Source organism: Notolepis coatsorum (genome assembly GCF_963971535.1).
Source record: "Notolepis coatsorum genome assembly, chromosome: 15".
NCBI classification, from domain to species: Eukaryota; Metazoa; Chordata; class Actinopteri; order Aulopiformes; family Paralepididae; genus Notolepis; species Notolepis coatsorum.
In genome coordinates this window covers 25,876,436-25,892,090 of record NC_140179.1, presented here as the reverse complement: position 1 = coordinate 25,892,090, position 15,655 = coordinate 25,876,436, and the positions used below count along the sequence as shown (strand labels likewise).

Here is a 15,655-nt window from a genome sequence, read left to right as displayed (position 1 = left end):
GTTTTATACCGTTTTGAATAGAGTATGGTTTGGGTGCTTCTGAGTAATTCCAGGAAAAAGACGAAAAAAAGGCATTTTAGTGTAATCCAGTCATCACGTTGTAATTTTTCGGCTGATTATCTAATCATCCTGAAATCAACGCTAGATTATCATTATTATATCTCCGCGTGCATACATGAAATGGCCCTCGTAGCGGGGCGCCACCTCCTCCCACTCAACGGTAAACAGCCACACACACACACATAGATAGCTTTGATCGCGGATAGCTTTGATCTGAAAGAAATATCAGATCAACGCAAGGTTTTATATATAGAGTCCTTACCTTGTCTCTGATGTAATGCAAAAAAAAGAATCCAATTATCTGATCGCCATTCCAGTTATCGAATAAACGAAATAACGATGGCGATATTCGCATGGCGGGCAATAACGACTATACTCGTTCTTGGCAATTAATGTGTTAACAAATTGTTCTAAATAAATAATAATGATAATAAATTATTAGAAGTTTGGATTTCCCCCCCAACACATAGAATATTTTAGAGACTAAAGTACTGAAAAAAGGTACCGTTGGGTATCGGTATCGATTCACAGGTACCGGTATCAGTTCAAATGTGAAAGGTACCCAACCCTAGTCATAGGAGACTATTGCGCTTCGTTGCGAATCGTGCGCCAAATGTCCTGAATCAGTCACGTGGTACGACTGGCGCGTGAGGTTCATGGTCACCACACACGTCATCAACACAAGCCTCGATACACTCCACATAAATTCTTGGATTATTCAACAAACGCTTTGTGTGTTTACAGTGTGAAGTCTCTCTGTGGCAGAACTCTACTGGACCAAGACTTTCTTCTTGTGGAAACAGACATCAGACTGTGGACACCACACCATCTGTAAGTACAATTATGTTTACTTTGTTTTCCTCTTATTGCTCCTTCCTTGCAGCAGCGGCGCTCAAAAGGAGGCTTGAAGTTGTACAATCTGAGTCTCCTGAACATGGAGAGACCAATCCCAAGTCGATCTGAACTTTCTCGGCCGAGCTATAGTCACCTTTTCAGCACCTACTCCCCGCGCATGCGCAGATTGCCCACGGAGTCTTGGGATTGTCCAGATGTCTAGGTTTATCAATCTGCGCATGCAGAGTTTGGGGAGTAGGTGCGGAAAAAAATTACTATAGCTCGGCTGAGAAAGTGCTGATCGATTTGCGATTGGTCTCTCCATGTTCAAAATCTTTAATCTCAATCAGATCCGATCCGATTTTAACATCTTTACCTCCTAACCTCTGAAAATCCGCCTAAAAATACACACCTAAGTAAATGGAAGATTGCTCCACTTCTTGGTATCTAGTAACTGCGACTATGCTTGCACCTCATGGTACCAAAGCACCTCAAAGGCGCTAAAAACAAAATTACAAACATCTCAAAACAAACTGGTCAGACTACTGCTTGACCTTACTCCTAGAACCCACCTCACCCCTGCCCACTTTGACAACCTAGGATGGCTTAGAGTAGATGACAGAGTACAGCAACTTGCAATGGGCCTGGTCTACAAGATACACTACACGACCAAGGTACCCATGTACATGGCAAAATACTTCCCAAAGGTCAGTGAATACCACGATCACAACACCAGAGGGAGCTCCACAAATCATGTTAAACCCAGATTCGGCTCAAATAAGGGACTAAACACGTTTCGCAATTATGCCACATCAATGTGGAACGCCCTACCCAAAGCTGTAAAGGAATGTGGATCACTACCCACTTTCAAAACCTCTCTCAAGAGACACCTACGGGAGACTGCAATTCAACACTGGCCCCTGTAAATATCCTAACCCAACCCCCTCCAATGTACAGTCATTTACCTAGTATGGTTTTGTCAATAGTCCAATGTACAATTTTGTTTGTTTGTACAGAGTCTCCCCCCCCTCAATGTACAGTTTTGCTTGTCTATACAGTGTGCCCCCCCCCCCCCCCCCAACCACCTCCAATGTAAATTACCCAGTATGGTTGTCAATATCCCAGTGTACCCAACCCCCCCCACCCAACCTCCTCCAATGTACAGTTTCTACGTCAAATGTATATACTCCCTTTTCTTGACTCCTTCTGTATCACAAACAGTACTGTATTTGCAAATCTGGTATGTCATAAATGTATAGATGTAGCAGTACTGACTATCTGTATGTCATGTATGTCATATATGTCCTGATGAATTGAAAATGGGGGACCCTGGTGGAAACAAGACGAAAGTCTTTCTCTGGTCTGCATCCCCTTAACAATTGTGTGTATTGAGCTGTACTGTATTGTACCCATTCTGCAATCTGTTAATAAAGTTTTCAATCAATCAATCAATAGTGACATCTATGGACCTCAGGGAATGTATTCCCAGTGTCATAAATATTGTGTCTATTACTAGGCTTGAGTAAATTGTTATGAAACACTGTGCAAATGTTTCTAAGGAAGCTGAGGATAGGGCTACATATGGGATGATGACTCCGATGACAGTGGTGAGGATGATTAACATCCTCATAACAGTGTTGCCTGGGAAGTGTGGTGGTGGATGAGGGGTTGGGTGGTGGATGAGGGTGTGGACTGGGGTTTGGATGTATAGGGTGAGGGGATTAGGGTTATACAGTAGGTAGTGTGATTTGTTTGTATTATTGTACCTGCATTCTATTTAGTTTTTAAATGGAAAATAAAAAGGTTAATGAGTAACTTATTGATTTGTCAATTTTTCTTTTACATGATTCCAAATTAAGGGGATGGTGTAGTGTTTTGATTTAAATATCTTGATAAAGTGTGTGGGTCTATTATTTTTCTCATTATACTATCCACTGAACTGTTTTATGTGTACAACCTCATAGGGCTGTCTTAAATACTTCGAAGCTTCGAAGCTTCGTTCGATGGGCATGGGATTAGGATATATATATATATTTTTTAGTGCAAAATCAACTCTGCCTCTCTTTGTTAATTACAACAAGCAATGCTGTTTGTTATTTAAGATGAGGTCGGACTCGGCACTGACAGATTTGTGTTCATTGTGCTGCTTTTATAAAGCCTCAAATGACAGCTTACAATATTTCATGAAAGCAAAGTGTTTCGTTTGTCTAAGATTTAAAAAGGTTTCAACTTTACAGCACTGACAAAGTTGAACAAAGTGCTGTACAAGTCTCACAACATAAAAAAAATATATATATATTTTAAAGCTATTTTTTTTTATCTCGAAGTTTCGAATTAAAATCGAATCCCGGCCCCGAAGCTTCAAATTCCAAAAAAAAAATCGAAGGTCAGCCCTACAACCTTAATCTTTAGAATCTCTACATCCTGATCTGCACTGCACACTTTTTTAGAACTGTAGCCTATAGTATTCTTTATTCTAGTCATCTTATTTTATTCTAAGCTAAAATTATCGTATTGCACTGCACACTTTTTAGAACTGTATATAGTAATCTTTATTTTAGTCATCTAATTTTTTTCTATACTAAATGTATTGTATTTTATTATTGGAAGCTGCTATGGTCGAGGGACCACAATAAATAGATGTTCACTCTACTTGCTGTTAGGGATGGGCATTTTAAAGAAGAATCCAGATCGATAGATCGCATGCTATACTCGATTGATTTGGAGAGCTAGGAGACTACCTTACGCTCTAGCCTAAAGCTAACATTTCCTTTTTCCGTTTCAAACCTTTATTTCAACTTGTTAGGAAGTGGAGGTTCCCCTCATTTAGATTAGATAAGCTGTCATTATACAGCACAAGTACAGTACAAGAAGAAAGTTTGGCAGATGTAGGCCATTGTCGGTACATTATGAACCATGACACGAAAGTATCTTTTTCTCTTAACCTGCTGTAAGTTAGCCTTTAGTTTTTTTGGCAAATAATCCACTGTGTCCACCATGATGAATTTGTTTTGGGCATCTTTGTGTCAACGTCTAGAGAAACCCCTAATGGATTGTCCAGACGTCCACACGCTTCCCATCACCCGTGGCAACAAGGATGGTCTGCTGGACATAGACGAGCTTGCCAGAGGTGATAATTTTACCACTTAATTTACATTCCTTACATTCTTTAAAGTAATTTTGTTCTTAATTTCTATCATTCCTAAACACCTCATGGATATCAATCAATCTACATTTTATTATATAAAAGATGATACATAGAATAAATTACATATAAAATCACCATAAAAACATAGTTTAGGGGTGCCCTCGTGGCGCACCGCATAGTGCCTTGCACACCTACGTGGCCATCCTGGGTTCGCCTCCCGTTCCCGTTCATTTGTCGCATGTCCTCCCCACATCTTCTCCCGTTCTCCCTCTCCTCTGTCGGTCTTGTATGGCCATAAAAAGCTGTGAAAATGCTCAAATAAATCTAAAAAAAAAAAAAAAAAAAAAAACAGTTTGAAAGATAAGAAAATAAAATGCAGAGTCGTACATAAAGACAACTGTCTCAGTGTTTCCTGGGATTGAAGGACAAAACCAAGATGATCTCATTTATAGTCATTTACCCGGCAAATACATTTCTACATAAGATTTCTTAAGACAGCTTGGGATGGAAGTCCTGCAGCCACAAACATCTTACTGGCCCTACACCATCTAGCCCTCTTAAGTAATATTATCGTGACATCATTATAAGATACTTGTTTCTGTAAGCTTGGTTTTTTTGTAGCTTGAGTGCAGTATAGAGTGGTGTACAATATTATCTCAACAGATATATCTTCACTACATCTGTACACATAGTAAACTAACTAAGAGAACTGAGACATCTTCACTACATCTGTACACATAGTAAACTAACTGAGAGAACAGCGACATCTTCACTACATCTGTACACATACTGTACTAATCTTACTGAAGGAACATAGAATCAGTATTTTCCTCAACATAGATGTAGTATTTTCTCCAACATAGATATAGTATTTTCCACAACATGGATATAGTATTTTCCCCAACATGGATATACTAGTATTTTCCCCAACATAGATATAGTATTTCCCCCAACATAGATATAGTATTTTCCCCAACATAGATATAGTAATTTCCCTAACATATATATAGTATTTTCCCCAACATATAGTATTTTCCTGAACATATATATACCGTAATTTTCAGACTATAAGGCACACCTGAATATAAGCCGCAGCAGCTACATTTAATGATGTGTACATATATAAGCCGCACTGGACTATAAGCCGCAGGTGTTTTAATGTTTAATTACCATATGTAAGGGTTCGTGCACAGAGGGGATTGTTGGGAAAGAGATGGCTGTTTGAGGAAGCTCCCATTTATTAACATTTTTGTTTAAACAGTAACGGTAACTAGGTACTAACGTAGCTAGGTACTAACGTTAGCTCACAGAACAATAGCCACGTTAGTTAGCCAGCGCCAGCCAGGTACCAACGCTAGCTCACAGAACGATAGCTAGTTAGCCAGCGCCAGCCAGGTACCAACGCTAGCTCACAGAACGACAGCTAGTTAGCCAGCGCCAGTCAGGTACCAACGCTAGCTCACAGAACGATAGCTAGTTAGCCAGCGCCAGCCAGGTACCAACGCTAGCTCACAGAACGATAGCTACGTTAGCCAGCACCAGCCAGGTACCAACGCTAGCTCACAGAACGATAGCTACATTAGTTAGCCAGCGCCAGCTAGGTACCAACGTTAGCTCACAGAACGATAGCCACGTTAGCCAGCACCTGCGAAATCGAATGCCAAACTGATGATATCAGGAGCTATCAGTAGCTAGATAACATTAGACAACACCTTATGCATTAATAAACTAAAGTGAATAGTTTGTTGACTGGGTCATTTTGTTTAATGCTTCAGTTATGTTGAAAGAGGAGCTCTGAGCTGCTCATTCACTAGACTCTTGCCGTAAGGGTTTGTTGACGTGGGTCTGTGAGGGGGAGGAGGAGGGGCAAGGCGTGCACTGCTGCAGCAGATTTAGGAGTCTGATCTGACTGTCACAGAGCTGAGGGAGCACGCCCAGTTAGCTGTAAAAATCCATAGATTAGCCACACCGTTATATAAGCCGCAGGGTCGAAAAATGGGGGGGGAAAGCCGCTGCTTATAGTCCGAAAATTACGGTAGTATTTTCCCCAACATATAGTATTTTCCTCAACATAGATTTAGTATTTTCCTCAACATGGATATAGTATTTTCCTAAACATAGATTTCCAAGATGTTAGAAGACTAAGTGTATTACAATGGCAGCATGTCTAACTGCAAAGGGCTAGATTGTGGCTTGCCACAGGGCAGCTGTCTTGGACCACTCCTGTATTCTATATTCACAAATGACTTACCATCTGCTTTCTGTAAAGCAAGTATACAAATGTACACGGACGATTCCACACTGTATTATGCTGCAAACACTAGTGGTGATCTACACAAAGTTTTATCTTCAGAGTTATATGCAGTAACTAATTGGATACAACTAAATAAGCTGGCATTAAAAAATGTATAAATAACTCTAACCCTAACTAACCTTACTGTCATGCCCTAATGTCCTAATCTACTAACCTACACAGTAGGGATGCACCGAAATGTCGGTGACCGAAAGTTTTTGGCCGAAAATACATCACCGAAACAGAAGCAACCTGTAACCTAACGCGTGTTGTTGTGATGATGTCATCAAAACGCGGATTCAGTGATTACATGCGCGCTGTGAGCTCTTCAGTCCTGCATGATACTCCTCTTGGGACTCGGGAGCAATGCATCTCCTCGGGAGTCGCGCTGTTTCTATGTAAACTCCGCGCGCAACGAGTCCAATAAATGCGTCTTTAACATACTTTATCCTTATTTACTATATATGCCCGTCGCGGTTAATCACTGAGTGATCTAATATGCATATTATTCAGAGCGAGAGGGGGAGGGATTGTGTTTCTCACATTGACGCTGTCTGTCGCGCGTCTACTGTGCCAAAGTCATCTGGGGACTAGAAAGGTGCGCTCAGTAGAGCACAGATGTCTCTCTCTCTCTCCTCTCTCTTTCTCTCTCTCTCTCTCTCTCTCTCTCTCTCTCTCTCTCTCTCTCTCTCTCTCTCTCTCGATTGATTGAAAACTTTATTAACAGATTGCAGAATGGGTACAATACAGTACAAGTACAGCTCAATACACACAATTGTTAAGGGGATGCAGACCAGAGAAAGACTTTCGTCTTGTTTACATCAGGGTCCCCCATTTTCAATTCATCAGGACATATATGACATACAGATAGACAGTACTGCTACATCTATACTTTTATGACATACCAGATTTGCAAATACAGTACTGTTTGTGATACAAAAAGACCCATAATAGTGATTATTTATTATTTAAGTTAAGTTTTGCCATAATCATATATTTTTCCATAATCAGGTAGCTGAACAACATTGGTAAAAAAAAATCTATTCTATGAATCATTTTTGGCCTTTCGGCTTTCGGTTTTCGGCCAACTGTTTCCTATTTTCGGTATCGGTTTCGGCCAAGAATTTCCCATTCGGTGCATCCCTACTACACAGTAGCACTCAACACAAGAACATTGTTACTTAGCTGATAGAGTTGTACCCTTCCTGCTGTCTTGTTGTACAAAACTTGTAAGTCGCTTTGGATAAAATGTAAACATCTCAAAGAAGACTAAATCAATTATCCTAGGAACCAGTCACAAACTATTAGCCAATCCTACACAGAGTCTACACTTGTCTGGTGAACCCATACAACAGGTTGATAAGGTTAAATTACTGGGAGTCATAATAGATAGTCGACTGACATGGGTAGAGCACATTGACACAGTGGCTAAGAAAATGGGTAATGGCATTTATATGGCAAGTAGAAGAAAGCAGGAAGCCGGACCAGCACTCTCAGATTCAAAGTTTTAATTGCAGCCTGGAACAAACATGTTTCGGAACGGGTGTTCCTTCGTCAGTGTTAATGGCTAGCCTTTTTATATGGCAAGGAAATGGCGTCCTTATGTTCCAGCACATATTCTGCGACCGGTCTTTAAGTCATTCATTTTATGCCACCTGGACTACTGCTCACCTGTTTGGTCCTCTGCATCCGACAGTGCACAGAGGAAACTACAAATTACCAAGAACAGAGCTGCCAGACTAGTCCTATATTGCCCCATAACAACAAACATAAACAGTATACATAGGGAACTCTTATGGTTATCGGTAGATAAAAGGCTCGTCTTAAATACAGTCACATTCTACAATAACAGCATCCACGCCTATAAGCCTGAGTTTTTATATAGTCAAATGATCAGATGCAGTCACTTACACAATAATTTACTGTAACTAGAATGGCAGGAGAAGGTAAAATCATGTTACCCCGCCCAAAATGTAATGCCTTACGAAAATCTGTAATTTATCGAGCCATTACTTATTGGAATAGCTGCCCAGAACACATACGTCAATTAAATAGCAAATCATCATTTAAACATAAATTACGAATGTATTACTTAGCTAGTGAGCAGTAGTCCACTGGTTATTTATTTTAGTTTTTAATTATTTGTTCTTATTATTTTCTTAGCTGTGACAAGCTGAAGATGGTAATGCTGCCCTTTACAGCCAAGCATTAGCTCTTCATCTTTCATTTGCAATATTGTTTTTTTTGTTTTTGTATCTTTTTTTTCTATGATTGTAATAAGTTAGGTTGTTGTTATGTTTATATACTGAATATGTGTGTGTATATTAGGTGTGGAACGGTACGCATTGGAACCGTACACCGTTCGGCACGACCTCCGCGGTTCGGGGCGTGGGTGTATTGTTCGGTTCAGGGGATGCGCCAAAAAAAATCTTAATTTGGCATGGAGGTGGGAGATAACGCGCTGGCAGCAGCAGCAGCAGCAGGTGCTAGTCAGTTTGTGCAAATGGCAAGCGCAATATAAATCAATCTTCATTACGACTTTAAAAACATAGCCATTAACATTACATGGGCCTACACACATCTTGCCATAATGTTAACGTTAGCACGGTTTGTACAACACACGCATGTTTAACTATGGTAGCCCAGCGGTCAGGTGGCGTAGCGGAGATTGTGCTAGTCACCAATGCAAGAGGCTGCGGTCTCGACTCCCGGAGAGTCGGCATTGCCTTGGCTCGGGCTGATCGCTATACTAACTCGTTTGGCTGAGTTAGGGGGAAGGGAGCCGTGGGTGGGTCCTGGGCGTTGTTGACAGCGACCCCTACAGTTCGGTCGGGGCGCCTGCTCAGCGAAGGTAGGATCTGGTGAGAGGTAGTGCGGCCTCCCACACGTTACACTCTCCCAGTGAGAATCTGCGAGGCCAGGCTGGCTGCCGGCTGGCTACACATGCGTCGGAGGAAAGCATGTGACAGTCTCCGGCCTCTCGGACCAACAGTAGGGGAAAGTGTGCAACAACCAGGAAGTGGGTTGGGAATTGGCATAACGACTAACAGTGGGATGGGAGAAAAATCGGAAAAAAGAAGGAGGGGGAAAAAGATTTAAAAAAAAAAAAACTATGGTAGCCCGCCAGCTCTAATACAGCCAATGAAATGTTACCGTAGATACTAGCTAGCAGAGGAGAAAATGGGAGTCTGAGAGGCGGGGTGTTGAAAGACAATGATAGGCGTTTATTCAACATCCAAGAAGGCTGTGTTTACGAACTCCAACCGGGACTATTACCGCTTTCCCACTGCATGTTATCAACTCGATTCAACTCCGGTAACGTTAGAGTCGAGAAGGTCTGAAGGTACCACACGCTAAATTGTCCGTGCGGACCCCCCAACCCATAGACAGTTCCAACTCACCAAATTACGTTTATTTTATTTTATTGATGGATTAAAAACACACAAGGATCCAAAGGATAACATGAGAGAGTAAGACCCTTATTTCCATCATGGTCCCAGGGCTGTTAGGTCACAACAGTTTCACAATTAGTGTTGCACTCAATATTTAAATAATGTTGTTCGTCTAAATAAATGTAGACCGACAATGTACACATTTAAAAAATAGAATGAACAGAGCAGTGTTGTTTTGAAATGGTACAGTGTGTGTTAGTTTGATTTATGTTGCATTTTATATTGATGGCCTTCTAATTTGTTTGTTTATTTATTTTAAATAACAGTGACACTTTTCCTTTTGATAAGAAATCCAGCCATATTCCTTTCAAATACTGCACTTTAATTTCAAGCGGAAAACTAATCTTTCCATTAAGAACTGACAATCAGGGAATTTAAATGGGCTATGTATTGCTATTCCTAGCACTATTTGGGCAACTTTACACAATTCCTGTTAGTCTATTGAAGACATTTGTAAGTTTTTTTTAAAAAAAATGCATTGTTTTATATTTCTAATCAAGTACTCAAAACCATCATTTTTCAGCCTCAAGAAATCAGGCTGTTATGGCCTGGCTCCGCCCATAAGCACTTTGAGTGACAGTGCCACACAGTCTGCACTGGTAGAGGGAGGGAGGGAGGGGGGGAAGAGAGAGAGAGAGAGCGAGAGAGGGAGGGGGTGAGAGAGAGAGAGAGAGAGAAAAAAAAGACAGTCCGCCGGCAGCTTGTGGTTTTTTTTTTCTTTCTTTCAATCTCCCGTTTGCGTGTGTGTGGCGCGCTGCAGGTCCCCCCCCCCCCCCCCCCCAAGTGCTCTCTATCTCTCCCTCTCTCTTCCTTTCTCTCCCTCTCGGGAGGGAGGGGGGGGAAGAGAGAGAGAGAGAGAGAGAGAGAGAGAGCGAGAGAGGGAGGGGGTGGGAGAGAGAGAGAGAGAGAAAAAAAAGACAGTCCGCCGGCAGCTTGTGGTTTTTTTTTCTTCTTTCTTTCAATCTCCCGTTTGCTTGTGTGTGGCACGCTGCAGGTCCCCCCCCCCCCAAGTGCTCTCTATCTCTCTCCCTCTCTCTTCCTTTCTCTCCCTCTCGAGTATGAGGAAATGGTTTCGCTGTGTACAGTCAGTCTAGGTAGAATGGGGCGGGCATTAGCTCCAACCACAGAGCCAATCGCATCACTGTGCGCTACCCAGCGGCCATATGACGCGTATTGGCCGTTCAAAAAAAATATGACCTGATTTACTAGACGACGAAAGGGGCTGGGCTGAATCTGAGCAATCCGCCAAATATGGTATTTAGACCCTAAAACACATTGATACGAACTCCTATTACTATAATACAATGCTAGAGACTGAAAAATGACATTTATAATACATAGCCCCTTTAAACATTGTTGACATTGTTTTTTTGTGTTTTTTTTTTTAAAGAAAGGAAAGTCTAGTGCTGGTTGAGCATATGCATACTTTATGTTGATGGCCTTTGTCTATAATGTGGCCACAAAAATAGAAAAGTTTAATTATTTAGTTTGCACTAAGTTAATACTTTGACAAATGTAGCCTATATTTTTCAGTCAGTTCGGTCTTTGTGTGCCAAACATTATTTAAGGCAAACCGCTGTAAACCTTTTTTTTTCTTTCAAATAAATGCGAAGCATGTTTACATTTTTGGAGTGTAAATAATTTCTTTTAATTAAAAAAAACTACGTATATCGAACCGAACCGAAAACCGTGACCCCAAAACCATGATACGAACCGAACCGTAGATTTTGTGAACCGTTCCACCCCTAGTGTATATGTATGTATATAGTGTGTGTGTATGTATGTATACATGTATATATGTGTGTGCGTATGTATGTATATTTGTATGTGTATATATTGATATGTGGGACTTCGGACCCCAGGAAGACTAGCTGGTGCCATTGGCATCAGCTAATGGGGATCATTTTTAATAAACAAATAAAAATATGATGGTTCTCTCAGTTTCAGAAAAGGACTCAGACTGGTTTGTAATCAAAGGTTATGAGGAGCTTGGAGAGAAAAGTGGAGCTAAACTACAAACAAGACTCTTGGAAATACCGCTCAAGAGATTGCCAGCGGTAAGATGGGGAAGAAAATAACATTTGGAGTTGATTTGCATAATCAATTTGCAGATTTTATATATAAACTTTTACATGATAAAAATATAGATATACTGTATTAATTTTTTTTTTATAATTGCTTGCCTAGTCTCGTTCCTGGCAGGGTCTTGCTTAATTAGGCTTGCCATGTCTTGTTCAGCTGGGTCTTGCTTAATTAGGCTTGCCATGTCTTGTTCTTGACTGGGTCTTGCTTAACACATTGTGCGCCAACAATGAGTATATTCGTTATTGCCCGCCAATCGTTGTGCGCCAACAACGAGTAAACTTGTTTTTGGGATCAATATTAAATTTTTTCGCCATGGCATTCATAATTCATCCAGCCTCCCTCCGGGGACGCAGCTGGACCCTGTCTGATATTGCAACGCCTCAATACCGCCCCCTGGTGGATCTCGGCGAGTTACACTCCACGCCAAACCGGAAGTGGCGCTCGGTGCATCGGGGAAATTCCTCCGGCAGAGATATATTGTAACGTGGGTCTAGATACACACTCGAGTGCATTGGATCGCTTTCGAAACGCAAGAATCAATATGTTTTCGGCATTTATTGCGTCATACAAACGGAAAATGGATCTAGCAGATCGACGTCAAATAATTGGAATATTTTTCCTCCAGTCTCATTGGCGAACGGTAAGAGGAATCTTAACGTTATTTTCAGCTCGATTATTTATTTCACTGCAATCCATCTGATCAACGTATCAACCCATACTAAAAAAAGCCGTTACTGACAATCAAGGAATTATAAACGACCCCCCCCCCCCCCCCTTTCCTTCACGCATGATGAAGCATAATGTATACCGATTGAATTTTTTAATATAGCGTGTAGGGCTGACCCCTATTAATCGATTAGTCGACTAATCGGTCGAAAGGGGCCGTAGTTGACTGGCCAACCTCTTAGTCGAATATAATATATAAAAAAAAAAAAAAAAAAAGTATTAATACCGGTGTATATATATATTTTTTTTTATCATTCTTTCCAAAAGAAAATAGGCCTAGAATGGCACGCATACCAGAGGCTAACTGCCTATGAAAACAGGCACAGAGGCACTGAAAGAGGATTTCACCCATCTAATGAACACACTAGACTAGACAAATATCAAGATGTATCCATCAGTGGACCAATTGCATGCTTTTGCAGAGGACAAGAAGCCTTCAGTCGACTCCTTCAGACATTAAGCACCCCCCACAGCCCAAATGAAAAAAAAAAAAAAAAATTAAAAAATATTATATTTTATTTTATTTCTTTTTATAAGTCGACCAATAGTCTACTAACGGTAAATTTTGGCCAATCCTAGTCGACCATCCAAATCCTTAGTCGGGGACAGCCCTAATAGCGTGTATAGGAACGAAACGCCAATCGATAATGTATCATATGCGTCAGGGCCTATAACTTGCGTTTTAGGAATTACTGCTATACAGTCTAAAACATACTTATATTCACGAGGGTACTAACACGACAGTGTATAAATGGACAAATATAACGTTCCCACATCCGGAACGATACCCGATGTTGAATGGGCCATAGTAATGTCGATATAGCTATAATATTTAAAAAGTTATAGCCCTGCAAAGAAGGTGAGCCACTCCATAGGCTTACAGCGCTGGCAGAGAGGGCACAAAGATGGGCACAATGCCTGGCAGACAATGTGTTAACTAGGCTTGCCTAGTCTTGTTCTTGGCTGGGTCTTGCTTAACTAGGCTTGCCTAGTCTCGTTCTTGGCTGGGTCTTGCTTAACTAGGCTTGCCTAGTCTCGTTCTTGGCTGGGTCTTGTTTAACTAGGCTTGCCTAGTCTTGTTCCTGGCTGAGTTTGGTCTGTCTATAGCCTACTGTCTCTTAGTGAGAGAGAGCGGTGTGGAGAGAGAGACACTCTAACCAAACACACTCTGTTTAGTTTGCGCAGAAGATTAAAGTAGATACTTTGATAGTGGGATGTACAATGTACCCCTGTTGTGTACCTTTTTTATATATATATTTTTTTCTCAGATTTTTCTGTTTTTCTCCCCGTCCAATTTAGTCGCCGTGCCAATTTCCCCCCTCCCCTACCTGGCTGCTGTATGCATGTTCTCCTACGAGTCGGTACAAGGGCGTCCCGAAGCCGACCGCACGCTTCCTCCGATGCATGCGTCGGTACAAGGGCGTCCCGAAGCCGACCGCACGCTTCCTCCGATGCATGTGGCGACTGCCAGTGACGTCTTTTCACTTGGCAGCGAGGACTCTCATTGGTGAAGTGTAACGCGTGGGAGGGCACGCTATCTCCACCAAGTCCTGCCCCCGTTGAGCAAGCGCCGAGACCTGACCTGTAGGCGTCGCTGTCCACAACGCGTCTATGCCAAACGCAAGGCAGTTCGGTTTCCGGGTTCCTCTGATTGGCCGCGACGCCCACGTGACCCGCGCTAGCACGCCCCCTTATCCACCGCTGCCGCTACAGCTCGCCTGTGTGTTGCAGCGCGCGCGGCAGAGCGGCTTTGCCGCTCGCTTCCTGAGTCAAGAAACGCGCCACTCTGAGTCAAGAAACGCGCTGTTGGTAACACCACCCACTTCAATGACAGAGCTCTCTTGTTTAGTAATATTGTCGCGCCGCCACTCTGAGTCAAGAAACGCAGTCATCTTAATATGCTGCTTATGCAGTTATCAGCTGTATTTGGCATAGATGCCTGAGTCAAGAAACGCTATTGTCGCGCCGCCACTCTGAGTCAAGAAACGCAGTCATCTTAATATGCTGCTTATGCAGTTATCAGCTGTATTTGGCATAGACGCCTGAGTCAAGAAACGCTATTGTCGCGCCGCCACTCTGAGTCAAGAAACGCAGTCATCTTAATATGCAGTTATCAGCTAGCTGACTAAATGTAAATCTTATGCAACGCCAGTCAAGAAACGACCGCCTCAGCAGCATCACGCATCAACTGTAATGTGGAGTGGACTTAAACATATTTACAATTAGCATTTTATAAAGTAGAACTGTAATGTTTACTTTCTCAGTCAGCACGCGCGTCAACACACAGGCGAGCGTCAACACACAGGCGAGCTGTAGCGGCAGCGGTGGATAAGGGGGCGTGCTAGCGCGGGTCACGTGGGGGTCGCGGCCAATCAGAGGAACCCGGAAACCGAACTGCGTTGCGTTTGGCATAGACGCGTCCACAACGCCAGATTCCCACCTAATACTGCCAATTGTATTGGTATGAACGACCAGCCAAGCTGGTAGCAACGCAGAGAGCTGGGCTCGAACCCAGAATCTCCTGCGTTGGTGACGAGCGCAATCTCCGCTACACCACCTGACCACCCCCCTGTTGTGTACCCTTTTTAACTAATCTCTGACTAAAACCCTGCTCAGACTAGTGTGAGTAAAACCCAGCTCAGAGAGATTGGATTATTCCTGATTCTTGGACGATTAGTCAGTTAGCTAAGATACATCCAAATAAATCAAGCAAATCAATAAAACATTTTGATTGTGGTTGAGGCATCATCTAGCCATAATATCTGTTCTAGTGAGTGTAAACACTTATACTTTAAACAATACAAGTCAGGGTTCTGAATAGGGATGCCCCGATATAATTTTTTTTTTTTTTATAAAATATATATATTATATAATTAGACTTGTACTTGTATTATCTGCGTGACATCGCCGCCACGCAACAAGCTCCACTGTCTGTGTGTACTCTAGTAGCCTCCAGCTACGGCCAGGATTCTCCAGAGCTGCAGCTGGACCCTATACTCGAGTAGCCTGCAGCTACGGCCAGGATTCTCCGGAGCTGCAGCTGGACCCTATTGATCA

General features: G+C 42.2%; 1 long non-coding RNA gene across 1 annotated transcript; it reads left to right on the top strand.

Annotated features, from left to right (window-relative positions):
* The first annotated feature begins 803 nt into the window (after positions 1–803).
* LOC311241569 lies at positions 804–11,841 on the top strand. The gene is made up of 3 exons (XR_014620555.1): positions 804–891; positions 3,932–4,024; positions 11,729–11,841. It is a non-coding gene; the product is annotated as an uncharacterized lncRNA (long non-coding RNA).
* The last annotated feature ends 3,814 nt before the right edge of the window (positions 11,842–15,655 follow it).